The sequence below is a fragment of the Mauremys mutica genome, chromosome 1 (assembly GCF_020497125.1).
Source record: "Mauremys mutica isolate MM-2020 ecotype Southern chromosome 1, ASM2049712v1, whole genome shotgun sequence".
Lineage (NCBI taxonomy): Eukaryota > Metazoa > Chordata > Testudines > Geoemydidae > Mauremys > Mauremys mutica.
The window spans coordinates 48,476,145-48,500,815 of NC_059072.1; the positions used below are offsets into that span (position 1 = coordinate 48,476,145).

The 24,671-nt window shown below is 41.8% G+C and overlaps 1 protein-coding gene and 1 long non-coding RNA gene across 3 annotated transcripts in view; one reads left to right on the forward strand and one right to left on the reverse strand.

Annotated features, from left to right (window-relative positions):
• TFEC (transcription factor EC) overlaps positions 1–24,671 on the forward strand; it is a 131,239-nt gene that overhangs the window by 41,000 nt on the left and 65,568 nt on the right. The gene's annotated exons all lie outside the window — the stretch shown is intronic.
• Positions 205–6,370, reverse strand: LOC123343714. Its single transcript, XR_006572331.1, has 3 exons — positions 6,218–6,370; positions 764–881; positions 205–633 (listed from the first exon to the last, which is right to left on the reverse strand). It is a non-coding gene; the product is annotated as an uncharacterized LOC123343714 (long non-coding RNA).

Genomic DNA, 24,671 nt, shown 5'->3' on the forward strand with positions numbered 1-24,671 from the left:
TCATTTCATTAGTAGAAAACGATATGCAGAAATCCCGTTATCTCAAATGGAGGTTTCCATTTCAATCCAAAAACAGTGGCTTAGATAAACAATAAAACAAGTTTATTAACTACAGAAAGATCGATTTTAAGTGATTACAAGTAATGAGGCATCAGTCAGAATTAGTTACCAAGAAATAAAAGGTAAGTTAGGTATTAGTTTGCATTTTAACAAGCTAAATGAATGCAAAGCAAAGGTTTTTCTCACCACAGGCTTTTCTTGGCTGAACTCCTTCAAGTCAGCTCCCATCCCCCACCCTCTGTTCAGTGTTTCTTCAGGCATCGACACTGTGAGCAGAGATAAAGAGGGGAGTGTTTTGGGGCTTCTCGTCTCATTTTTTATAGTTCTCTTTTCCCTTTGAAGATCATCTCCATCTGGGGTTCAGGAGACAGGAGATCTGGGGAACAGGAACCCTTAGCTGTTTCTTTGCCAATATGTAAATTTCTTGCTCACTGTCTTCTTCCTGCCAAAGAATGGCTGCTTAATCAAGTGATAGTCCACTTGATTATATTGACATCTGGCTGAGGTGTTGGATAACCTTTTGTCTCTGGGGAACTGGTCTGAAGATGTTTCCCCAGACTTGGAACATGCCTCCTGCAGAAGAATTTTATAACTTTACATACAATGTTGCCATACATTTTACCAGGACAATAATATTCAGCAGATTATGAGTTTTCAAATTATATCTCACAAGGTAATATTTTGTACAAAATTTATCATAGACCTGTAAAAAGGGTGAACATAAGAATACAGTCTGTCCGAGTGGTCCATATCCAACAAGTGTCCATACTGCTATTTGACTTCAATGAAACTATGCTTATTCACCAGCTGAAGATCTGGCCCTGTCAGAACAGAACAATGAGACAGGACATTATTTTGGAAAAGTGTATGTCAGAGTGACTCCCTCCTTTAAGAGGGAGCAGAGTCTCCGTGCACCTAGAATGATTATTCGCTGACCAACAGGGCTTAAGGAGGCCACCTGCACCTTGCCAAGGGGAGGTTGCTAACAACCACCCGCAGCTGTCTCCCCCTTGATAAGACACAGGTACATTCCCTTAAGCCCTGTTGGGCAGCAGCTGATCAGTCCAGGCCCCCACTTACTCTTAAGGGAGCCAGTCACTCTGTGGCAAATGTGCATCTTGCACATTGTTTCAGATTTAATAAATGACATTCCGAATATAGCAATTTATGAACACTAATCTTCATTTCTGTAAAGCTAAATTTTAGAATTAGTCTGCAATATACTATTTTTATTATGGATTGATGTTAAGATACCATGACATTTTTTTAGAAGACCCTCAAATTTAGAATGCAAGATTTCTTTAATAGTCCCAATAAAAATCAGATGAACAAGTCAGAGCACAATCTAATAATTTTATCCAAGCCTAATAGTCTTTGTTCTGAATGCTTCTGGAAGGAAGCAAAATTGAAGAATGATAACAAAAAGTTAGGTTCTAAAACACACATTGCATTTTAAATTTTATCTGTTTAAGTTTGATTTACATATAAAAAGACTATGCATACTGCATACCTTTGAATTTCAAGAATGTTCAACACCTGAACTGACAGGAGACTCCAAAGGTGACAATTAGTGATAGGAAGAACAACTCTTACAGAATTCTTATCTGTGTTAATTTCACAAGTTGTTTACACATGCTGAGGTGGGAATTGCAAATGCATTTGAAAACATGTAAATTAAAGAAGCTGACTTGAGCTGTGGCTGTAAAAGGGGAGCAAAGGTGGTTTTAAACTATGTTTCCACAGCACCAGTCTTTGACTAATATGTCCACTTCTCCAAATTGTGCCAGTTTCTTACAGCCCTAACGGGTGGTTCTGGCAGCCAGGGATAACTAGCCATTCTTCCAGGGCCGCCCAGAGCGGGGGGTGGGGGAGCAAGTGGGGCAATTTGCCCCAGGCTTCAGGCCCCGCAGCGGCCCCCATGAGAATATAGTATTCTATAAAAAGAACAGGAGTACTTGTGGCACCTTAGAGACTAACAAATTTGTTAGTCTCTAAGGTGCCACAAGTACTCCTGTTCTTTTTGCGGATACAGACTAACACGGCTGCTACTCTGAAACCTAGTATTCTATAGTATTGCAACTTTTTTTTAATGGAAGGGGCCCCTGAAATTGCTTTGCCCCGGGCCCCCTGAATCCTCTGGGCGGCCTTGCATTCTTCCTACATTGACAGCTGTTTGTTTGAACATCCCCCTGCACAGAGGGGCCTGGATAAAATGACTAGGGCAGCTTTGCACCAGTAGAGCATTGCAAAGCTGTCCTAAAGCAAGATCTTCATAATAAACTGGCAAGGTTTCAGGTTTTCCATGCTCTGCTCATGGTTATCATTTTGTTACTGTTGCTCATATGTATGTAGCCTATTTAGATTGTAAATTCTGAGCTAGAGAACTTGTCTGTTTGTAGAGCTCCTAGCACTTGTGCTGGCACTCTGCAAATAGGACCAGATTATACTTTACTGTTGCATATGAACAGGGGCGGCTCTATAAATTACGGCGCCCCAAGCAGGGCGGTGCGATGCGCCGCCCTTCCCCGGTCCCGCGGCCGGGGCAGAAGTGTCTGCGGCGGGTGAGCTGGTTCGCGGCTCCGGTGGAGCATCCACAGGCATGCCTATGGGAGCTCCGTCCGAGCCGCGGGACCAGCGCGCCCGCTGCAGTCATGCCTGCGGGAGCTCAAGCGGAACCGCGGGAAGAGGGGACCCTCCGCAGTCATGCCTGCGGCAGGTCCGCTCGTCCCGGGCTCCGGTGGACCTCCCGCAGGCATGACTGCGGAAGGTCCACCGGAGCCAAATGCCGCCCTGCCCCGACAATGCCGCCCCACGCGCCTGCTTGGCGCGCTGGGGTCTGGAGCCGGCCCTGCATATGAACATGGAGAATGCAAGTTGTGACTCTACACTGTCTTCAATACAGGGCTGGGTACAAAACAGAAAATCTGCCCCATAAATAGTGACAATATAATGCATACTAAGAAAAGGTGCGCCTGCAAAAACTAGTAGTTCCAGCTGCAAAAATGCAATTGTCACCTGCATATCAAGCAACTGTGCACATAAATGGCCTATTAAAGTCTTCAGCTAGGTGTCTGAGTTAGGTAGGCCAGTTCAAAACTTGGTCATGTGAAGTTTGGAAGCAAATTTAAGTGTGGGCTGGGAGGAGTTGTAACAAAAGTCTCAAGACTATACTCACTTTATGAAAAATTTATAGTAATTTCTTTTTCCTTTAGCAAAAAAAAAAAAAGTGTGTATAGCTCAGCTTTCTTTGAAGTTGGTGCACAGCTCCAAGGCAAGTGTTCATCCTGCTCTTCCCCTTTAAGGATTGCCCCCTACTCCCTTCCCCGTCCTGAGCAACTGGCTCTGCTGGCGTGTGCTTGGGGGGAGGAGGGTGGGGAGAGGAGCCACAGCTCCATTACCTTTCACCTTACATATAGCAGAAAGGTGGTATTTTTATTTTTTTAGGCGCTTAACAAACATTGATGTAAAGAAATGAGGAGAGAATTTGTTCAGAGAAAATAAGTTCAGCCAATAAATAAAATCTGTAATAAATCAAGGTCCCAGCCCTGAAGAACTTACAGTTTAAATAGAGAAGACAAAGAGAAAGAGGTAACAATGGCAAATTGAGTTGCCCAGAGTCAATGGCAGCCCTGAGCCCAAGTGTCCTAGCTCAGGAGTCTAAGCTCAGTGCAATCTCTACTAAACCAAACGTATTTAGTACATTTTTAACACCCCACCCCCCAACCCCCGACACTTACTTCTGCATTTCCTAGTTCCAGCCAGGGCGGGGTTGGAAACAGTTGTCAAAATAGCGGAGCGGGGCGGGGCGGGGCGGGGTGGGGGGGAGGGGGGAAAGACCTGTTCTCATAGTCTTTCCAGCCTAACCATAAACAGGAAGTATTGAAAATATTCCAAGATAGCCAAACTCTCACAAGACTTTGTTTTGCAGACACAATGAGCCAAATGTATCCATGCTGCATACCAGTTAAACTCCATGGACTTTACTGGAATTGTTCCTACTTGAAGAACCAAGTTTGAATTTGACCCAATAAATATGGATAGTTTTATTTGACCTTATTGTTCATTGTTAAGTGCTGCATGTGCTCAGTGCTGTAGAAAAGAGGTTTTCAAACTAGTGCACAGAGCACTTACTAGTGGTCTACAGTGACCTATCAGATCATATTGTGCTGGTTCTCCTAGATATTTCCATCAGTTAGTTCATTCAAAGACAGCTACAATTACATGAGACACTTGCATAGTTTTGTTTTTATATAAAGGCAATTGCTGTAGTTCCTGCAAGCATGTTATGTGAGTGCCAATGGAGGGGTTTGGTGGACAATGAGGCAATTTCTTTGTATTGAAACCTGGTCAGCGCTATGAAAAAGTTTGAGAACTGCTGCTGTAGAAGACGCATATTGAGGATAGTCCAGGTCCCAAAGAGTTCAAAGTCTAATAGAGAAGAAAGGCTAGACTATAAAGTTGGAAGGTGGGAATAACTAGGCCTTGTCTACACTACAGGGGTAAGTTGACTTAAGTTATGCAATTCCAGCTAGGTAAACAACGTACCTGGAGTCGACATAGCTTAGGTTGACTTACTGCGGTGTCTACACTGCACTGGGTTGACGGGAGACACGCTCCCATCAGCTTACCTAACACTTTTCATTCCAGTGGAGTACCAGAGTTGACGGGAAAGCGATCTGTGGTTGATTTAGCGGGTCTTCACTAGACCCGCTAAATCGATCCCTGGTGCATTGATCTCTGCAGTATCGATCCCCGATAAGTGTAGACATGCCCCTTGTGTTCTTGCTTTTTATTTTTATTTTGACAAGGTTTAAATAAACACCCAGCTTTTTGGGTGAACCTGTTGAGGTTTGCCTATCACTATTCTAAAGAGACTCCAGTAGATTCCATCTTCTTAACTTGCATCATTCTACAATTTTTAGGCTGGAACTCTATTTAAAGACAATTTCTAAAAATAGGACAGTGACATTTCATTACCTTGAACAACTAGGGTATGGTTCATGCTATTTCTTAGAATACACTGGTGACCCCTTGTTAATTCATATTAAGAGTAGCCTCTGTTCAGTTTTAGTTACTCGCTGTAAAGCTAGCTTCTTTACAGAACTTTGCTACCTATTGAAGTGTTTTTTCTAGTATCATAATTTAAGGCTATAAAACAAAGTTAAACCATAAGTGGCCTACTCTTCAATTAGTATCAATTGCTGTAGCTACTTTAACTTTAATGGAGCTACACGGATTTACAACTGCTGATGATCTGGCCTAATATGACCAAGCTGAAAAGGTAGGGATTGTCCTTCGTGGAAGGTGAAATTGTATCTGTAACCCATTTGTATTAAAGTATTTAAGGAAGATAAACAGTAGTTGTCATTTTAATTTTAACCTTCATGTACCTGTTTAGCTTCAGCTCTGAAATATTCCAGCCTCTGCTGATGTAGTCAAGGATGCAGGGCTCTCAGCGGTAGCAAGTCTATGTAAGGTGTGTAATAGGGTGCTTGGAGGGCTGGGCAGCCTAGCAGTTTGCACACCTGATGTTCCCAACTGTAGGTGTCCCCAACTGTGCAGCAGAGGTGCCCGGTTCCTCACCTGAGGCCAGGAATCTTCTGGCCTCAGCCCTTAAGGGGTTGTTGCAGGCTAGGCTGGCTCAGGCTTTTTTGCCGCCCCAAGTGGTGAAGGAAAAAAAAAAAAGCCGCGATCGGCAGCACTTCGGCAGCAGTTCAGCTGCTTCATTCCTCGGCGACAATACGGTGGTGGGTCCTTCGCTCTGAGAGGGACTGAGGGACCCGCCGCCAAATTGCCACTGAAGACCCAGATGTGCCACCCCTTCCCATTGGCCGCCCCAAGCACCTGCTTCGTTCACTGGTGCCTGGAACCGGCCCTGGTTGCAGGGAGACCCAGGCCCTCCCTCTCCACCAGGTTCCAGCCCAGGGCCTCGTGTGAAGCAACACTAGCAGGGTCCTCCCAGCAGACAGCCTAACTCCACTGCCCTGGGCTACTGCCTACCCATGACCCTTCAGTTTGGGCATGGCCCCTATGGTCCAAACAGTCTGTAGTGTCTCACCTGGAGTAGCCTGAAGTCCCCCTGGGCAGAGGAAGATACAAAGTTGGAGGGGGCCTAGCCCCACAATGGCCTTATAGTCAAAGAGTAAAGTTCACTCACTGCTGGGTGCTCCCCAGGGGCCTTAACAGTCTCTCTCGGTCAGGGGGCAGTACTGCTGTCCCAGCTCTCATGCTTGTAGTTAAGCTCCCCTCCTGTAGAGAGAAGCAGTATTAGCTCTTGCCTCTTCACCAGTCAGCCCTGAACTGAGCCAGGTTCTCTCCTTTTCTTCCTCCTCCAGGCCTGGCACTGGCTGCAGGCATAGCGAGGCAGGGCTAGCTGGGCCCACAGGCTCTCTTTAACCCCTTTTCTGCTGGTGTGAGGGTTCTCTGTTCCATCACAGTAGAGTAAGGTGTGAAGTGCCCACCAGGTTCCACTGTGCTAGGGGAGCCAGAAGTGCCAGTACTGCCCTCAAAATGGTGGTGGCTGGGGAGGGTGTATAGCCAGAGGACACAATGGGATTTGTTCTTTCCCAGTATATTCTAGGAAGCCTCCATCAGCAGGGCTCCTATGGCGCACTGGATATGTTAGGGTTTGATTCTGGCAGGTGCTCAATGCCTCCTGGATGTTTTCACTTCCCATTCAGGCTAATGGTTCTGGGGGTGCTCTGAGAAATATAGAAGGCATCCAGCACCTTGCAACAAGAAGCACTTTAAAGTCCTCCATTGCTAGATTCCCTGGGAAGAGCCAAATTCCAAATGTTGACTTTCTTACCTCAGGGATAAATGCTTTTGTTGGCAACTGTGGCTTCCTTGGGTGCAAAGGGCTGCAGTTTGCAACCTACATGCCACTATCTATAGATCATTCTTTGCCTGAGTCTGCAGCCTTTTGCATTTTGCAGTGAAATTCCAGAAAGAATGTCTAACCAATTATCAACACCAACAGGAATCCTAGTTTATCTTTATAGTTATTAACATGATAGTAAGTTGAAATATTCCTCCTTTCTAACCAAACTGAATTAATCAAACTTATCTTTCTCTTTGATGCCCACAACTCATCTTCCATGATGCATTCTGCGAAATGCTCAAAGGGTTAAATTAAAGATGAAACAGCATGCAATAGTGTTCGGCAGAGGTTCCGCCCCCGCCCCCCAAAAATCATATTTAAATGATAAAAAGCCTTTCTACAGGGTTAGTTCCAAACTGTAGAGTTCCTGTTATATTTAATAATGTAACTTCATACATAATGATAAAACTTAATTCTTTAAATTTAATTTCTAGAATTACCAGAATGAATTTACTATTGATGTACAAGAGGAGTTGCAATAATTCACATACTGTTTATCTGAATATTGTTTAAAGTTAACTGTTTATATGAGACAACCATTTTTTCAGTGGCCTTTAATCTTGAAGTCCTCCTTTTATTTGAATTCCATTGGTTTCATTATGTTTTCTACATTGCTGTTTCTGAGTTCATATCTTTGCAATTATATTTTATTTGAAATTTCAGTGGAAATGTGCTCTGGTTGTATGTTATGAAGATTTGCCAAGAGCATGCACCAGTGAGGACAGATGCCACTTAGTGTTTGGAACAACTTCATTACATAGGATATTTCCAAAGGCAGATAGCCCGGCAGCTGCTGCATGGCTGGGAGGTTACTTTCTTCTTTAGCCTATCTCCATGAAACAGGAACAAAAGGGACGTTTAATGAAACTGGAAATGGACTTATCCATTTAAAATGGATAAAAATAAACTTTTTTTGTTTATAAAACACAATATAACCAGTGGAACTCTTTGCGATAAGATATCTTGGAAGCCAAGTGATAAGCCAGATCCCATTGTTTTAAAGCATCTACAGTTACATTAGAACAAAACTTTTTTAGCAGAGATATATACTCATGTTTCAGGGCAAAAATCAATCATTAACTGCTAGGGCTTAGCAAGAAACTTCACTAGGGACAGGTTATTCCATAATTGTCTATGCTGAAGTTGCTTACACTTTCCTTTGGATCATCTGGTATTTGCCACTGTCAGAGAAAGGATGCTGGACTAGACAGGCCAATGGTTTGACTTGGTATTACTTTTCTTTTGTTCCTTTACTGTCTCTGGCAATCCCCCCTTTTCATAGACATGTAATACAGTAGAACCTCAAAGTTATGATCACCAGAGTTACAAACTGACTGGTCAACCACACACCTCATTTGGAACCAGAAGTATGCAATCAGGCAGAAGCAGAGACACAAATAAATAAATAAATAAATAAATAAACCATACAGTATTGTGTTAAATGTAAACTACAAAAAAAAGTTAAAAAAAAAAAAGATTTTATAAGGTAAGGAACTGTTTCTGTGCTTGTTTCATTTAAATTAAGATAGTTAAAAGCAGCATTTTTCTTCTGCATAGTAAAGTTTCAAAGCGGTAGTAAGTCAATGTTCCGTAGTAAACTTTTGAAACAACCACCATAATGTTTTGTTCATTCCTGAGGTGTTTATAACTCTGAGGTTCTACTGTAATGTGTGTTCTGGTTGACCTCTTAGCTTATGCAGTCATAAATGGGCCAGGCCTACCTTGTCCCAAAACCTAAATAGGCTAACAGTTCAATACAAGTGACTGAGCCAGATTATCCCCAAATCTCAAAGTGAGAGAGTGGACATTTCAGCTGACTCAAATATCATTAGTTCCAGATGGTGGATTGATCCCTAATTCACAGGAAATGGTTTATCCCTGAATTCCAAACCTGTCATCCTTTTTAAGGACAGTTCCCTTTGGACCAAGAACTGATCATTACATCTGGAACAAGGAGCAGGGATTAGCTAGTGGTCGCCCACCTACCAGAAAAAGCAAATTCCATTGGTTGGTCAGTGCGGCAGTTTCACCACAGGAGGTTGATTTTGCAGCATCAAACTCTGCAATGCAAGGCCAGCTGGAAAGGCTGCTTATGTAGACTGATCACACAGCAGTGAATTGGGTATTGCTTTGGATATGGTTCTCTTGTTCAGTTATGGGATCTGACATAGTGTGAATTTTTAAATTTATGCCTTTGGACAAAGATCGTTAAGAACAGTGGCAGTGATAGTTCACCGGCTACTGTGCAAAGATCAGGATAATATAATATAATGATAGTTCCTGGTGAACTTTTAGGCTATTGTAACATTTGTGCAAAATAACTAATACTTTCAGAATAGACCCAATAGTTTAAAATATATATATAATGTTTACCGTAAGTTAGATATTTCCAAAAGACAAGTTTTTGTCAGGGAGCAGTATACTTGAAAACAATTGTATTTCTTTTTTGCACAATAGAGAACAAAGTACGCATCTTTTTCTGATAACCTTAGCATTTTCCTAACATACGTGCTTCTATACAGAATGAGAAAGTTACTGCTTGCAAGAGATTTAGAAACTAATCCAAAGTCAATTGACAACAAAGGAAAGACTCTGATTTATGTCAGTGGTCTTTGTGTGCTACCATAAATGTCAGTGATATGTAATTTTTTTAAAATGTATAGTTTTTTGTGTGTATGAAGTTAAATGTTTAACAAAATTAGACAAAAGCAAAATCTAATGAATTTCACTGTGTAACTCATATATCAAACTGGAATCTCTGAGAGATAATATGATATTAATTTAATTAGAATTAAAGAATTCAGAAGTAATTTATTCCCAGAGTGCATTAGCATGGGTCTAAGATCAATGAAATGTGTAGTAGATGCCACCATCCTGCAGTGCACATTGAGACACTGATTAGAGGACTGAACTAGAAGGACAGAATTGTTGGACTAGAAGGGACCTTGAGAGGTCATCTAGTCCAGACCCCTGAACTCATGGCAGGACTAAATATTATCTAGACCATCTCTGACAGGTGTTTCTTTAACCTGCTCATAAAAATCTCCAGTGATGGAGATTCCACAACCTCCCTAGGCAATTTATTCCAGTTCCATTTGAAGTCAATGGAAGTTGAAGATGCTCAGCACTTCTGAAAAATCAGGACTGAATTTGAATTTTAGGATCATTGGATTGGTCTAAAATGTACATTTCAAAAAAGGCCTCCATATTTGTAAATATGCCATGCTGGTTTGCATCCGTCTCCCTTTGATAATTGATGGGGATCACACTCATAGATTTGCCCTGAAACTACTCCAACCTCCCTCTTTGGACCACTGTCCAGTCTACATTTTCCTGCTCCTTGCATGCCACATGTTAAGGATTGGGATTATGTCTGGTGTACATCTGTAAGGTGAATCTTTTTGTGCCCTCCCATCCTGGTGCACTCATACAGGAGGTCTGTCTAGCCCTTGCTGCTTTTACATGGTTTCTGTTGAGAGGGTGTCATGAATGAAGTATCACAACTAATTCACAGTGTTGCATGTAATGTTTGTGTTAATACACATTTTTGTTAACCGTGCAGGTGGAGTTTGAGAATGCTATGCACTATAATCAGATATTCAGCCAGTTCTCATGGTCCTTAAGAACTGGTGTTGTCCTTCAGTCAAAGACTTTTCTTAGACTGTCATTACTGGGTCTAAATCTCGTTCTTTCAACAGTAGTAACTCTATTGTAATAAATGGAGTTACACTGGTGTAAACATAGTGAAAGAGAGCAGAAAATCAAGCTTATAATTTGAAGGCCAATACAGTGGGAAGAGACCTTTTTGAGTGTTCAGTAGCTTGCCTTTTGGACAATATACAAGAAATAGAGGCATCTAGTTTATCAGTCAGCAGCAGCTTTTATCAGACCCAATGAGATACCCACATGCATATGTGAATCAATACCTGAAATGAACCTTGAACCAGAGCGGAACTATGTTAAGAATGTTGAGAATCCGCTTTTCCCTCGATGTTCTACATATTTCTGATCTGGTCAACTTTAAAATCTAATTTTTATTAAAAAACAAAACAAAACAGTAATCATGTTAGGCCCTGGTTTCCCAAGGCAGGATACAAGTGACATACATTGAAACTAATGAGATTAATTCATATCCTGAGTTGAAAGTATAGAGCTCATTGACTGTAGTCTGGGGTCTAAAGCTTTTGAGATAAACTTCAAGCCCTCACTAGTCCCTTGGCATTCATACCTCTTCCTTTGCAGAACCTCTTGCTTCTAAGAATACCTTTCCTAGGTACTGCCTTCCCTAGCGAACTCCCTAAGCAGTTCCCCTGGAAAGACCCTCTCATCAGATGCTTCCTGTCTTCTGGCCTCTCCTGACTGAGCCCTCATAACACTTTATTGGGCTCATGTGTTACTTAGTTAATTAACTGTCATTCAGCCACCTGGTCAAGTAACCACTCACAGGTGGATCTGGGTTAACTCATTCTCCTTAGGTGAGTCTGTCACTGTTGGCTGGGTGCCTGACCTGCTGAGAGGGCCAGCTACCCTGCGACACCTTTCAGCCTTGACATCACTGATTGATTGATTGATTTCAGACTGGTACCATGACAGACATGGGGCTGAATGGTAGGAGATGGGTACTGATGCAAAATGGTGGCCAGCATGAGATCCAAGGCAATCAGTAATAACAAGTGCTTTAACTGAGAGGTGATTTAAAAAAATATTTTGTAGTATGCATAAGCTAGTATATAAATATTATCTGAATGCATTATCATTTAGTTTGCTGAGTCATGTGGCAGAATTCTGATAAGAGTATGAGATCCATTAGGAAATTCATGAACATTTGGCATGTTTTGAACAAGTCTTTCTTTTTCTTTCTTCTCTGCAATCACCGCACAAAAGTGGATTTGGAGGATCTCAAATGAAAGTTTTATCTCCTATAAATAAGTGATTCCACAATTACTGGAAACGCAAAAGGGTCATGCATCCCCCTACTGTTTGCTCTGAAGACCTCTTATGTTGAGAGTGTGGTTGTCACTCAATATAAGTAGGCTATGCCTTATAATGTTTGAAACTCAACAAAAAAACTTATTTGCCCTTGTTTCTTCTGCTTGGCTTTGGGAACACTGAGGATGTTTGCATTTCACCACACAAAGTAGGGGGGGATAGCTCAGTGGTTTGAGCATTGGCCTCCTAAACCCAGGGTTGTGAGTTCAATCCTTGAGGGGGCCACTTAGGGATCTAGGACAAAAAAATTGGTCCTGCTAGTGAAGGCAGGGGGCTGGACTCAATGACCTTTCAAGGTCCCTTCCAGCTCTAGGAGATTGGTATATCTCCCCCTATTACCTTTAAATAACATATGCTAAAATAACAATTGCATGTGGTGTAGTCCATAGAGTTTATCACTGAATGCATGTGTCTGAATAGTGGGGAAAGGCTTTCTGATGAATGTTCTTGCTACTATATTATAACCAGTCTCTGGCTACATAGGAATGCATGGTTATCACTAGATTTCACACAATGGTCCTCCAGCACCAAAAAGCAGCAGCCCTACCACTTGCACAACAGGTGAAGGTTCTTCAGCTAAATTGAGTACATAGCCTGTAATAAATAGTTGAACATCTGTTTCTATCCAGAAAATGGCAGTGGCATACATACAAGTCAATGTGTTTGTGTTTATAGTACTTTGTTTAGATATGTTCAGAGCCTCTTCAGTAAATTTCCTGAAGTATTGTTAGTACTTCATTGGTAGATTGGGTCTATACTAATCTACAAAGGTACACAAAGGCAATTTTTCTTGGCTAGATGTTATTGTGAACTAGATATTGCTGTAGCTCATGGAAGACTTCCATATCTGGAGACCCAGGTTCAGAAACCTGCTGTTATCTTGTAAATGAAACTTATTTGGTGATATTAATCTTGTCCTAAGCAGACATTTATCCTTATCACAAAACCACTGCATAAGCTTTTATGGATGATAGAGGTAAGCCCCAGTAATTGAATAACTATAGTGTTGCAGGTAAGGACTGAGGTGTGTGAAGACTCTTTTACAGGATTCGCCTGCATTATACCTATATCTATCTCACTTTTATGAGTGCTGCAATTCACATACAATTATTTTTTCTCTGAGAAAGGGCAAACAGTTGGTGCCAACCTACAGAGTGGCTAGCTATTGCTATTCCTTCTTTTTTTTTATTAACAAAAGCACACTGAATATTCATAAAAAGTTGACATTATTTCATTAGTGGTTGTAGGGATATGTATAAACCTACTGATATGTTCTCTTCTGGATGTCTGCATGAATGTTTCTAAAACATGACTTTTGGGGAGCACTGCAGGACATGCAGCAATAGACAATTAACATTATTGAATGTGCGTTCCCAATCTTTCATTCCTCCTCTCTTCTTTGTTAATTCAGAACTGTGCTGATTATTATGAGTGAGATCTGGCACATGAACTGCAAGCCCTGGCAGAGAAAAGCAGATCTGTGGGATAGAAAGGGAATATTTTTCAGACCTCTTGCCTCCTTAGATGTAACCAAAAAAAAAAGTTTCCTAAATGTCATTAAGACTTTTTTTAAGGAATGAGGCTGTCAGGGTTTTTTCCAAATGAGCATTGCAGTACAGCCAATCCCTAGAGTTTAAAAATCATGAGTCTGTTCCCTTCTCCCCTCAAAAAAATCACAAGATTTTAAACAAAAGTTAAAAAAATAGACAGAGCTAAACCAATTTCTCTTCCCCCCTCCACCCCCGTGTGTGTGTTTCAGTTACAGTGTGACCAATTCTCACAATCTTGATTTTGTCCACTGCTGCAGGAACTCTAGGCCCTGTATAAGCACATTGCTCTTTGAGTCAGGGACTGTCATTTTGTTCTGTGTATGTATAGTGCAGGGATCAGCAACCTTTGGCATGCGGCTCACCAGGGTAAGCACCCTGGCAGGCTGGGCCAGTTTATTTACCTGCCGCGTCCTTAGGTTTGGCTGATCGCAGCTCCCACTGACTGTGGTTTGCTGTTCCAGGCCAATGGGGGTGTAGAGAAGCGGCAGCCAGCACATCCCTCGGCCCGCGCCGCTTCCCTCAGCCCCCATTGGCCTGGAGCGGAGAACTGTGGCCAGCGGGAGCCATGATTGGCCGAACCTGCAGACGGGGCAGGTAAACAAACTGGTGAGCCGTGTGCCAAAGGTTGCCGATCCCTGGTATAGTGTCTAGCACAATGCAATCCTGGTTGACAACTAGGACTCTTAGGCACTATCTCAGTACAGAGAAGTAAGTAGTCCCTGTCCCAAATAACTTGCAATCTAGTGGGAAGTTTGTGGCAGGGGAGCTGGAATTGGGACTTGCAAACTCATCTCGTATAGGGGCTACCAAACCATCCATTAGTAGTTCTTAATGTCCACTGAGCTAGGCAATATTCAAACTGGTGATCTACAGGAGAAAGGCTCTATACTTCACTGGCAACACCCTGAGGCATCCAGTTCCCCATAAACATTAATGTTACACCTTAAAGAAGGACACATAGTTCCTGGAAAGGAAAGTTTATTAAATCAAGTTCTGATCTTTTGGGAGTTTGCATAGGCAGGGTTTTCCACTCTCTGGCTGCATATGCAAAAATTTTCCCCAGCTTGCTGTCTGTCTCAAACACACTATAAGTCTAGCACACCCCATTGTGGAAGGGGAAACTCCCATTAACTAAACACGAATAATAAAAATGCAGCAGTAAAGCATGCATTAGCACACATCCAAGTTCACTTCTGAATACGTTTTGCAATAAAATACAATCATCAATATTACAATTACCCCCAGGTCTTTACACTAACTTTTACCTATAATTTCTTTTTCACATCCACATGGGTTATCAGCAGTATATTAACTCTCAACCTTCAGATCGACAGCACCAAGGTGGGAGCCACTGGTAGGAGGAATGCATGCTGTTGTCCTCTGTGTGGACCAGTCCATGCAGGGATATGCTCTCAGTGCCAGTGAGTTATAGAAGGAGACAGCTGGAATGCTGGGCATCAGGATTCTTGTTTTCTATTCCCTGATCTGGAAGAGGAGCATCGTCTAGTGGTTTCAGACAGCATAGCTGAGTTATCTGACAGGGTAAACCCAGGATGTAAAAAAAGTGATTTTTCTACCACTTAAGATAAAGATTCAGATCTTCGTATGGAAGCAGTTGCAGAATCCATAAATCTGTCATAATATGTCTCATTGCTATAGTGTGATGCAGAGCCACACTGTATAAGTCCATGCATTTAATTTGCCATGCTCCTTCTGAAAGACTGTGACAAAGTGGATGAGACTTAACTCTGTTCTGTTAGAGACCTGGGTTCTATTTTCAGCGTTTTCTGAAGTGATTTTATGCAAGCTGTCAGTTATTTTAGTTGTGAAACTGGTGAATGATAATTACTCACAGTGCATGAAACCTTGGCTCATAATAAGAGTAGTGAAGTGCACAGAAATATTAACAGCAGTCAGTGGAAGAGTGGGGACTAGAACCCATGATCTATGGGCTTGAAGCCGAATGGGGCCACTAGCAGATTACTGTCTCCTAGGAACAGGGAAGGAATTGTCTCTTTGAGGCACGCTTCATAATCTGTGCTGCTCCTGGGGGCAGATTGTAATGGCATGGTCCTAGCCCTAAATTTGAAAGGAACAAGCATCTGGTCTCCAATTCTACAGCAAGAGGCTAAAGAATGTTCCCCCGCCTCCACCGTGTACACACTTTTTATGGAAAATGAGTCAGTTAATTTTAGGATAGAGCTGACATTGTGCATAATTCATCCACTCATGTGGTTGATCATGTGTTGTTCCTGGTGCCGCACTGAAGAGTTTTAAATGAACATTTTAGTGACAAATAATGAATAGTGAACATTCCTGAAAGGAATCAAGTTATCTTTGAAGATGGAGGTTTGCTGATCTGCACCAAAACACAAAGCCAGTACGAGTCCCTTCCATCTTGCACTGAGGTCCATTGGGTTTGTAGACATTGTTTACAAGGCAAGAGTCTAGTATACCTTTTCAAAATCTCTGCGTAAGTGGATGGAATGTATATGCATCAAAAACGTTATGTGTTCTGCACCTAAACAGTACACGTGATTTTATAAAATAAAGGTCCAGTTTTTCTGCTGGTGTAAGTCACTTTAACTCCATTGTATAGCTACACTGATTGACACCAGAGGACTTAATCCTACATTCTTCTCAGATTTCTTTCAGTTTTGCAAATGAGGCCATATTTCGAGTCTATCTTTTAAAACAGAGCACATGTAAGTCACATATCCATCTATGTGAATCAAACATACTATTGAGTTTGATAGTTATATCAGATGTACAGGTACATATATTGTTGCTTTAATGCATTCTCTCACTACTTTGATAAAAGCCTTAAGATGTTACCACTAGTTCTTTGATGTTTTCTTCTGATGTTACAGGACATCTTTTTCCCCCTCTTCTAAATATTCTGTTTTGCATAAATATGAACTGGCAAGTTTTTTCTAGTTAAGAGTAGAAACAAATTTTTATCAATGAGAAGAAAAAAAAAGTAATGCAGACTTTTATGTACTATTGTCAAGCACAAAAATGTTCCATATAGATGTTTACATTGGACTTGTGGCAAACATATTATTAGTTCTAAATGAAGTAACAACATTGTTAATGTATTTTCAAAGGTCTGTTTTCTTTTGGTACACATGCCTGCTTCCCTATGGTATTTATAAGAATGATCTCTGGGAACTCTGAAGGAATAAATTTTACAATGTTTATGATCCTATAGTTCACAGGTTGCTTGTGGATCCAGTTCTGTCCATAAACTTATAGTAAGCCCTAGTCATGCTTATCAGGGATTGATCTGTTTGCAAAATTCAGCCCAGCCTGAATTTCGACAGGTTTTAGCCCCAAATTAGTATTTTTATCTTGAGAGGAAAAATTGGTTCAATGGTTCTTAATTTATACAAGTAAAACATCATGAAATATTTGTAATGATTGTCGCTGTTGTTGACTCCAGAGGTCGCAGCCAATATCAGGGCTCCACTGTGCTAGGCACTGTACAGCGTCTCTGCCTATGGAAGGTGCACAATCCCCAACAGTGCCACTAATAATTAGGCTGGGTTTTAGCATGGCGTCTCCGCATGGAAAGCACAGTCAGATCCCTCAGTGCCCCGCCCCAAGGGTTTCCAGTCCTCCTGTTTAGCACAGACACTTTGTTGGGGCTGGGCCCTTGAACAGTCAAGGCCTTTTCCAGTCGGTCTCTCACCTAGGTGAAGAATCCTGGTGTGGAAATGCCCTCTTGGGGTTAATAGGGGATCCCAGGCCCATCCTCTCCACCAGGCTCTGATCCAGGGCCCAATGGTGGTCAGCCACACTCAACATCTTGGGATGTTAAGCTATGCCCTCCCCAGGATCACTTCCTACCCCAGTCCCCTTTTGCTTCCTGGAGTAACTCACTCTATTCAAGTTTCTGGCCTGCATCTCAGTTGCCTGCTTCTCCCCCATGGGGTTGCACAGGCCTGCGTTGCCTGGGCCAGGCAATGAACTCCAAGGTAACATTTTCCCTTCAGAGCTCAGAGCAGTCCTCTGCTCCCTTCCGTGATCTCTCTCTGAACTGCGCTGCTCCCCTTTGTAAAGTCCTGCCACCAACTTGTTTAGGGTTTTCAGGTGTGTCTGGGCAGGACCGTCTGGGTCCAAAACTGTTCCTTAACTCCTTGCTATCCGGGATAGGTTCTGTATACCACATCGCACTGCTTAAATATATCTATCTAAATATATAAAGGGTGGGGGAAAGGAAGTACTATTAGATGGGGAAGTGAGGCACAGGGAGATTAAGTTACTTGCCCAAGGTAAGACAAGAAACATGTGGTAGAGCCAGGAGTTGAAACCCCATCTCCTATGTGCTCCTACCCCAAGGCTTTCCAGTCCTCCTGTTTAGCACATCCAGTGGTATTCTATGCTACTTTACTGGTAAAAGTTGTAATGAATGGCATATGTATGTATAGTAATTATGAAGTACATATATAGTATTTGTGAAGACAATGTAGTAGTAGAGTTGCAGCATGGTTCAGTGATTAGAGAATATTAATTTAAACCATGAACTTCTGGCTTCTAGTCCTGAGTACCACTGACTTGTTTTCCTCTGGGCTAGCCAAAATTCTTATTGATTTCCTAGAGAACACAATCAAATTCAGTAGTACATTATAGCAGGGGTCGGCAACCTGTGGCACACGGCTTGCCAGGGTAAGCACCCTGGCGGGCCGAGCCAGTTTGTTTACCTGCCGCATTGGCAGGTTTGGCCGACCGCAGCTCCCACTGGCCGCGGTTCACCGTCCCAGGCCAATGGGGGCGGCAGGAAGTGCCGCAGGCTGAGGGATGTGCTGGCTGCAGCTTCCCACCACCCCCATTGGCCTGGGATGGCGAACCGCAGCCAGTGGGAGCCGCAGTCAGCCAAACCGGCCAACGTGGCAGGTAAACAAACTGGCCCGGCCCACCAGGGTGCTTACCCTGGCGAGCCATGTGCCAGAGGTTGCCGATCCCTGCATTATAGTATTAGGCTGAGATTTTCAGACCCATCTAGAGGACAGAGATAGAGAAGCTGCTGGAGAGGCCTCTTTTTGAAATCCATCACTGATTAGGAGTCATGGTGGCATAGGATTATTTTTTATATTCTAGCAGTACTGTATGCATTATATTTTGTAACAGAAATGTGTAAGATACCCAGCACAATAGTTTATTGACTAAATCATAAATGGTCTGTTTATGTTAAATCTTATACACCACTTCACTGGTGTAGTAGGGCAAGGCTACAGAAATCTTGTTCATGCTACAACCTGTGCTCTAATCTACTCTTCCCCTGGCTTCCTTTCTTGCTCATCCTCCAGGCATATGGTCAAGTGCTGAGGGCCTAGATTCTGAAGCCCTTTATGTTACACTATTAAGACTTTGAATTTGATGCTGACATACTGACATCCACTGAAAATTGTGGATCAGAACCAACTGTTAACATCTTATCTAGGGAATTAAGAGAGTAGTCTATAAAAGTGACTCACTAGCTAGTGTACAATCTTGTGGCTGGGTGCAGCATGGTCAGGTTTTACCTTGCTGTTGCCTCACTCGCCAGCCATTCAGATCTGCTTGGTGGCTCCTTTTAATTTTGTGATGTGGTCCTCTGGGCACATCGATTTTTAGTCTCTCTCCTTTCAGGGTAAATCAGCGTCCAGTCCAACAGCCTTGTTCCAAGACTCCAGCCCAACTCTTGGCCCAGTAGGCCTTATGTACCTTGTCCAGGGCCTTCACTAGGCCCTCCATTGTTTGCAGGGGAACCCAGCCCCTCCCTTTACCCTGGGTTCCAGCTCAGAGCCCCTTTAGCAAGCAGTTAAAGTCTGCTCCTTCAGACATTTTGCTTCTTCCTACCATGGCCTGCCTCTAGGCCTTCTTCCCCAGCCCCAGAGGAAAGGTAACAAAGGAAAGGCATAACACAAAAACTCCAAACATACCCCTAGCCTCCCTCCTTTCAGGAGATACCTGACAAGCCACAGTCCACCTCAGTGTCTATCACACAACGTTTAAAGCAACTCTATGCCAACTGCATCCTTCACCATGCTCCTTCCTAAGAGCTAGTGCAGAGAGGTCTGTTAACCCTAGGCGTCTCCTTTTTAAGGCTCCTTCTCCAAGACTGGCATGCCTTGCAGGTGTGGTGGGACAGGGCTGCCTTATCCCAGATCTGCTCTTTAACCCCTTCTTGTGTGGCACAGGGTTTGTACGCTCCATCACATCTCTACATTCTAGAACTGTTGCTGAATTCACTCATATATCAAGGAAAGTTCAGAAAAGGACTCATTACATTAATCTAGCCTGGATAGTGGGACTTTGCAGATAAGTTAGTAACATGGGCCTTCTTACTGAAGTCCAAATCCTAGAGTGAATGCACAGCCTGACTAACCATAATTGTATGCTGCTATGTTCCATCAGGACTAGGAGAAGGAATCCTTTCTACTGGCTACGGAGTTGTTCTGTAGCTGCTACTGCAGGTGCAGGGCTACAATATCCTCAAGGCGCCTTTCCCTCTTACTAAGTGAAGCATGGTCAGTGGATTGACATAGTCACACTGGGCAGCTCTTCCCTGAGTCCATCCCCAAAATTCACCTACACAGTGTGGTGCAGAGACTTCCTTGGAACATAGTTCAGGATCACACAGGGGTTTTGTGGAGTTTTGACTTGGTTCAGTGCCAGGAGATGGTCAAAAGCCTTACTGAAATTAGCACCATTGATTTATTTTCCTTCCAAAGTCTTTCTTATGCTAGTCACTTCATTCTGGCAGAACAATTTACAGCACTTTTTGGCTGATGCACTGTTTTGATCTGTTGTTCTCAAAGAGCCATCAGCGCGCTTTGCTGTGCAGGCATTAAATAGAAGTTGTGCATGCAGTGAATTTCAATTTGCAATTAAGAAAATATTTGAACAGTAGGTGTCACTTATAGTATGAAAAGAGAGTTAAATTTGTTCTGCACATTCCCAGATTTATTTGTTAAATAATCAAAAGCCTCTCATACAAGACTACCAAGTATTCTTTTCTTGAGCCATATCTAGTCACACATGTCCTATAAGTCTATTTTTAATGTATCCTTCCATGTTTTCTGCTACCTGTCCTATCCTAGCAAACTACCTTGGCTCCCTTCATAATAGTTATCTATATTTCTTCTCTTTATTTCACAACGTTCTCCAGTTCGTTGTCATTTTACCTTCTTCCTGTGCAATTTCTTTAACTGGTTTTGGTTTTACCAGTTGATTTTTACTAGGATGCCAACCATACTTTTTCCCCTGCTTCACTATCCAGCTTTGTCCTCTGTACTTTCTTGGTGAATGCCTTTGTTTTTGCTTAAAATAACATGGCTAGTAATACAAAGATATCAAAAAGATCATTACAAGCAGAGATGAGACTTGCTGTTCAGTCTTCCAAAGGCTATTTATCAAGCCTTAATTCTTTTCTTGACCTCATCATGTTGCCTGGATTAGCATGCAACAGCTAGTCTAGCTTCTAATTATTTTTCATCCATAAAATAATTCACAATTGTATTAAACATGATTTTGGTCTTCCACATATTCATCATGAGCCAATGTTTCCTACTCTTCCTAGTAAAATTTCTGATCACTGCTTCAAAGTTTTTCAGCAAATATAATGTCACCTGCAAATCTAAGGTGACTTGGGTATTCTCCATTTAAATTGCTATGCTTTTCTTCTCATTCATTCAAGGTTTATGAAGACCTTTTCCAGGCAGGTTGTGAAGTATTTTGGCGACGTAGCTCAACCTGCTCTATTCACTCTCTTTGTCAAACATAAATGTCAACTCAACTGCACTAAAAGTGTTTTTGAAGAGAGAAAATTTACAATAATGTGAACTGAACCTTTGGAAGTAAAAATGAAACTTTAGTGGTTAACATGAAAGTCTTGCTTCAGGAGTTGAAATGTAGGTTAAATTTAGCTAGGCAGAAGACTTGAGTGTTATTTTAATGTGATATGCTACATTCTTATACTGGAGATCCAGGCTTCAAATGCACTTCAAATTAGTGGAATTTCTTGATCTTTTGGGAAGGCTAGCCTCGTGTTATACTTGGAATGCTTATAGTTGTAGCAGTGCACCATTTGGAAGTACCACTATGAGAAGGGGGTATTGAGGGGAAAAAAATCAGCAGAACAAAGAATGGCACAGATTCAAATTTTGGGACCTGACTTACACTCACTCTGGTATCCTGGTTTACTTTGTGAATTCTTCACTCATTCCGGCAAGCAGTTATGCATGCTAGCAGTTCCATTAACTTCAGTAGGATTTCTCCTGACCAGAACTACTCACCAGAGGAGTCTAGACCTTAATTAGAAAGGTGAACACCTTATTGACTGAGGGAGAGTTAATGGAGAAGATACTCTGAGTGCCTTATCACCAAAATATGTGAATATATAATAGTCATACCCACATATATATAAACCTGATGGAAGAGAAAACTACTGAAGCCAACTATAATCAGAGAAAATTATGGAATTGACTTCAGAACAATGAGTCACATACAAATATGTTGAACTGTGTGGAGGATATTTCCAGTGCTTGATGGACTGTTAGTCTTCAAATACAGGAAGTTAGTCCATCCTAGATAAGAATAATAATATATTGTTAGGAAAATGCTGCCTTGGTGGGGTTTTTTTTTGCAAAGAAACAGTGATGACAGAGCAATAAAGCGATTAAGGAAAACCACAAACATAGCTATTCCATTACCCTATGGTTTCACTACAGCACTGATTCTTCAGTTAGTAACACATTTTACACACAAATAGGAAGTGTCTTTGCTTGAAAGTGCTGTATCATTTCTTCTTCCTTAACTGAAATTCCAGACTGACTGTAATGAACCACTTCTCTTTTCTCTCCCCTCAATTAACTGAGTTTTTCACAAAGCATAACATACATTATTTGTGGTCAGGTATTTTACTGTGTTATTCTTTTGCTTGTCCTTAGCAAGCTGCTTATGTTCTGGTAACAAGACTCTGAGTTGCTGCTATAAGAGATGATAAAACTGATAGAAATCCAATCACAACTGGTAGGTAACTAACCTAGCGATTCAATGTTTGTACTTTAACTAAGTGGTAAAAGCAACCTAATCAATACTTGCTTTATGTTGCACATGTAATTTAACAGAAACTGGGATTATCTTGTTAAAGCAGATGGAAAAGACGACATTTTGCATCTTTTCCATGAGGAGGCTTACTCATAATGCTGGTAACAAATACTGCTATTGGTAAATGACACCCTGTTTGACATTCTTATGTCTTCAGTTGCTGTTGCACAAATTCTTTGACATTCCCTCGTTGTTAGAAGTTCTGTATCTCTTGTAGCTTACAACTGGGAAATAGTTTAAAATACCAAAATTACTCAAAATATAATGAATATCAGAACATGCAAAGACATAAACATCAACAGGCCTGCTTAATAAGATGTTTTTATTCTTTTATGATGATTTAATTTGAAATTTCACCTCATTATTACACATTTCATGGCATTAATTTAGAAACAGGTTCCGTATGATTTAATAATATAGTGTTCTTTGCTATTAAAAATGCTGGATCCATGCTTCTGATTTGAAAAATGAAGTTTAGTAACCATGATAATTATTTTCTATGCAATTCTACATGTATAACTTATGTGCTTTTTTACATTAGGACTATCATGTTTATAAGGCTTGTTAAGTCTGCATTATAAGGCCAAATAGAAGCTTTTCCAGATTCAAACATGGAAAGTACAAATTTGGGGCACACACACATACTGGATTAAAACATTTTTTAAGCAGAAGTTTGTGCAAGTTTAACTTCTAACTTTTGCTTACACAATAGGACCTCTATTCATTTTTAGGATCTTTGACTTTGTTTATTGAAAATGAGAGATAAAAGGAAAAAAGAATTTAGAAAGTCAAAATATTACAAGGAATAATTAGTTCTAAGGGGAAGGGTGATAAATTGTTGTTGTTATCCCCTGAGCACAGGACAAGAAGGAATGAGCTTACATTGCAGCAAGGGAGATTTAGGTTAGAAATTAGGAAGATGTACTTATATGTACCCCCTTCTCTCCCTTTTGCATCTGCTAAGTATGGGGGTTGTAATCCCCATTAGAACATCCCAGAATGATATTAGATTTTTTGTAATATATTGCACTGTTGACCCATGTTTAGTTCTTGATCCACTATAATTCCCAGATCCTTTTTCAGTAGTACTCCTTCCTATGCAGTCATTTCCCATTTTGTATTTGTGCAATTCATAGAATCATAGAATCATAGAATATCAGGGTTGGAAGGGACCTCAGGAGGTCATCTAGTCCAACCCCCTGCTCAAAGCAGGACCAATCCCCAACTAAATCATCCCAGCCAGGACTTTATCAAGCCTGACCTTAAAAACCTCCAAGGAAGGAGATTCCAGCACCTCCCTAGGTAACTCATTCCAGTGCTTCACCACCCTCCTAGTGAGAGTTTTTCCTAATATCCAACCTAAACCTCCCCCACTGCAACTTGAGACCATTACTCCTTGTTCTGTCATCTGCTACCACTGAGAACAGCCTAGATCCATCCTCTTTGGAGCCCCCTTTCAGGTAGTTGAAAGCAGCTATCAAATCCCCCCTCACTCTTCTCTTCTGCAGACTAAACAATCCCAGTTCCCTCAGCCTCTCCTCATAAGTCATGCGCCCCAGCACCCTAATCATTCTGTTGGCAGGGCTTGATGAAATTCATCCTAGGGTATTTAAGGAATTGGTTGTAGCAATCTTGGCACCTTTAGCAGCTGTCTTTGAGAACTCATGGGCGACAGATGATGTCCCAGAGGACTGGAGAGGGATAAATAGTTCTAAAAAAGGAGACCAGTCAGCCTGGAAAGCTATTGCCACAAATTATTAAACAATCAATTTTTAAGCACTTAGGAGTTAATAGGGTTAGCAAAACATGGTTTTGTCAAGAACAAATCATGACAAACCAACCTAATTTCCTTCTTTGACAGAGTTACTGGCCTAGAGATGTGGTATGTCTTGATTTTAGTGGTCTAGATGAAATTACCATAGTGTGGGTGCAAAACTAGTTGAAAGACCTCAAAGAGTAGTTATCCATAATTTGCTGTCAAACTGTAGGGATGTATCTAGCAGGGCCGCCCAGAGGGGGGGGCAAAGGGGGCAATTTGCCCCGGGCCCCGGGCTCTGCAGGGGCCCCCAAGAGAAGAGCGGAGGCTCCCGCCTCCGCCC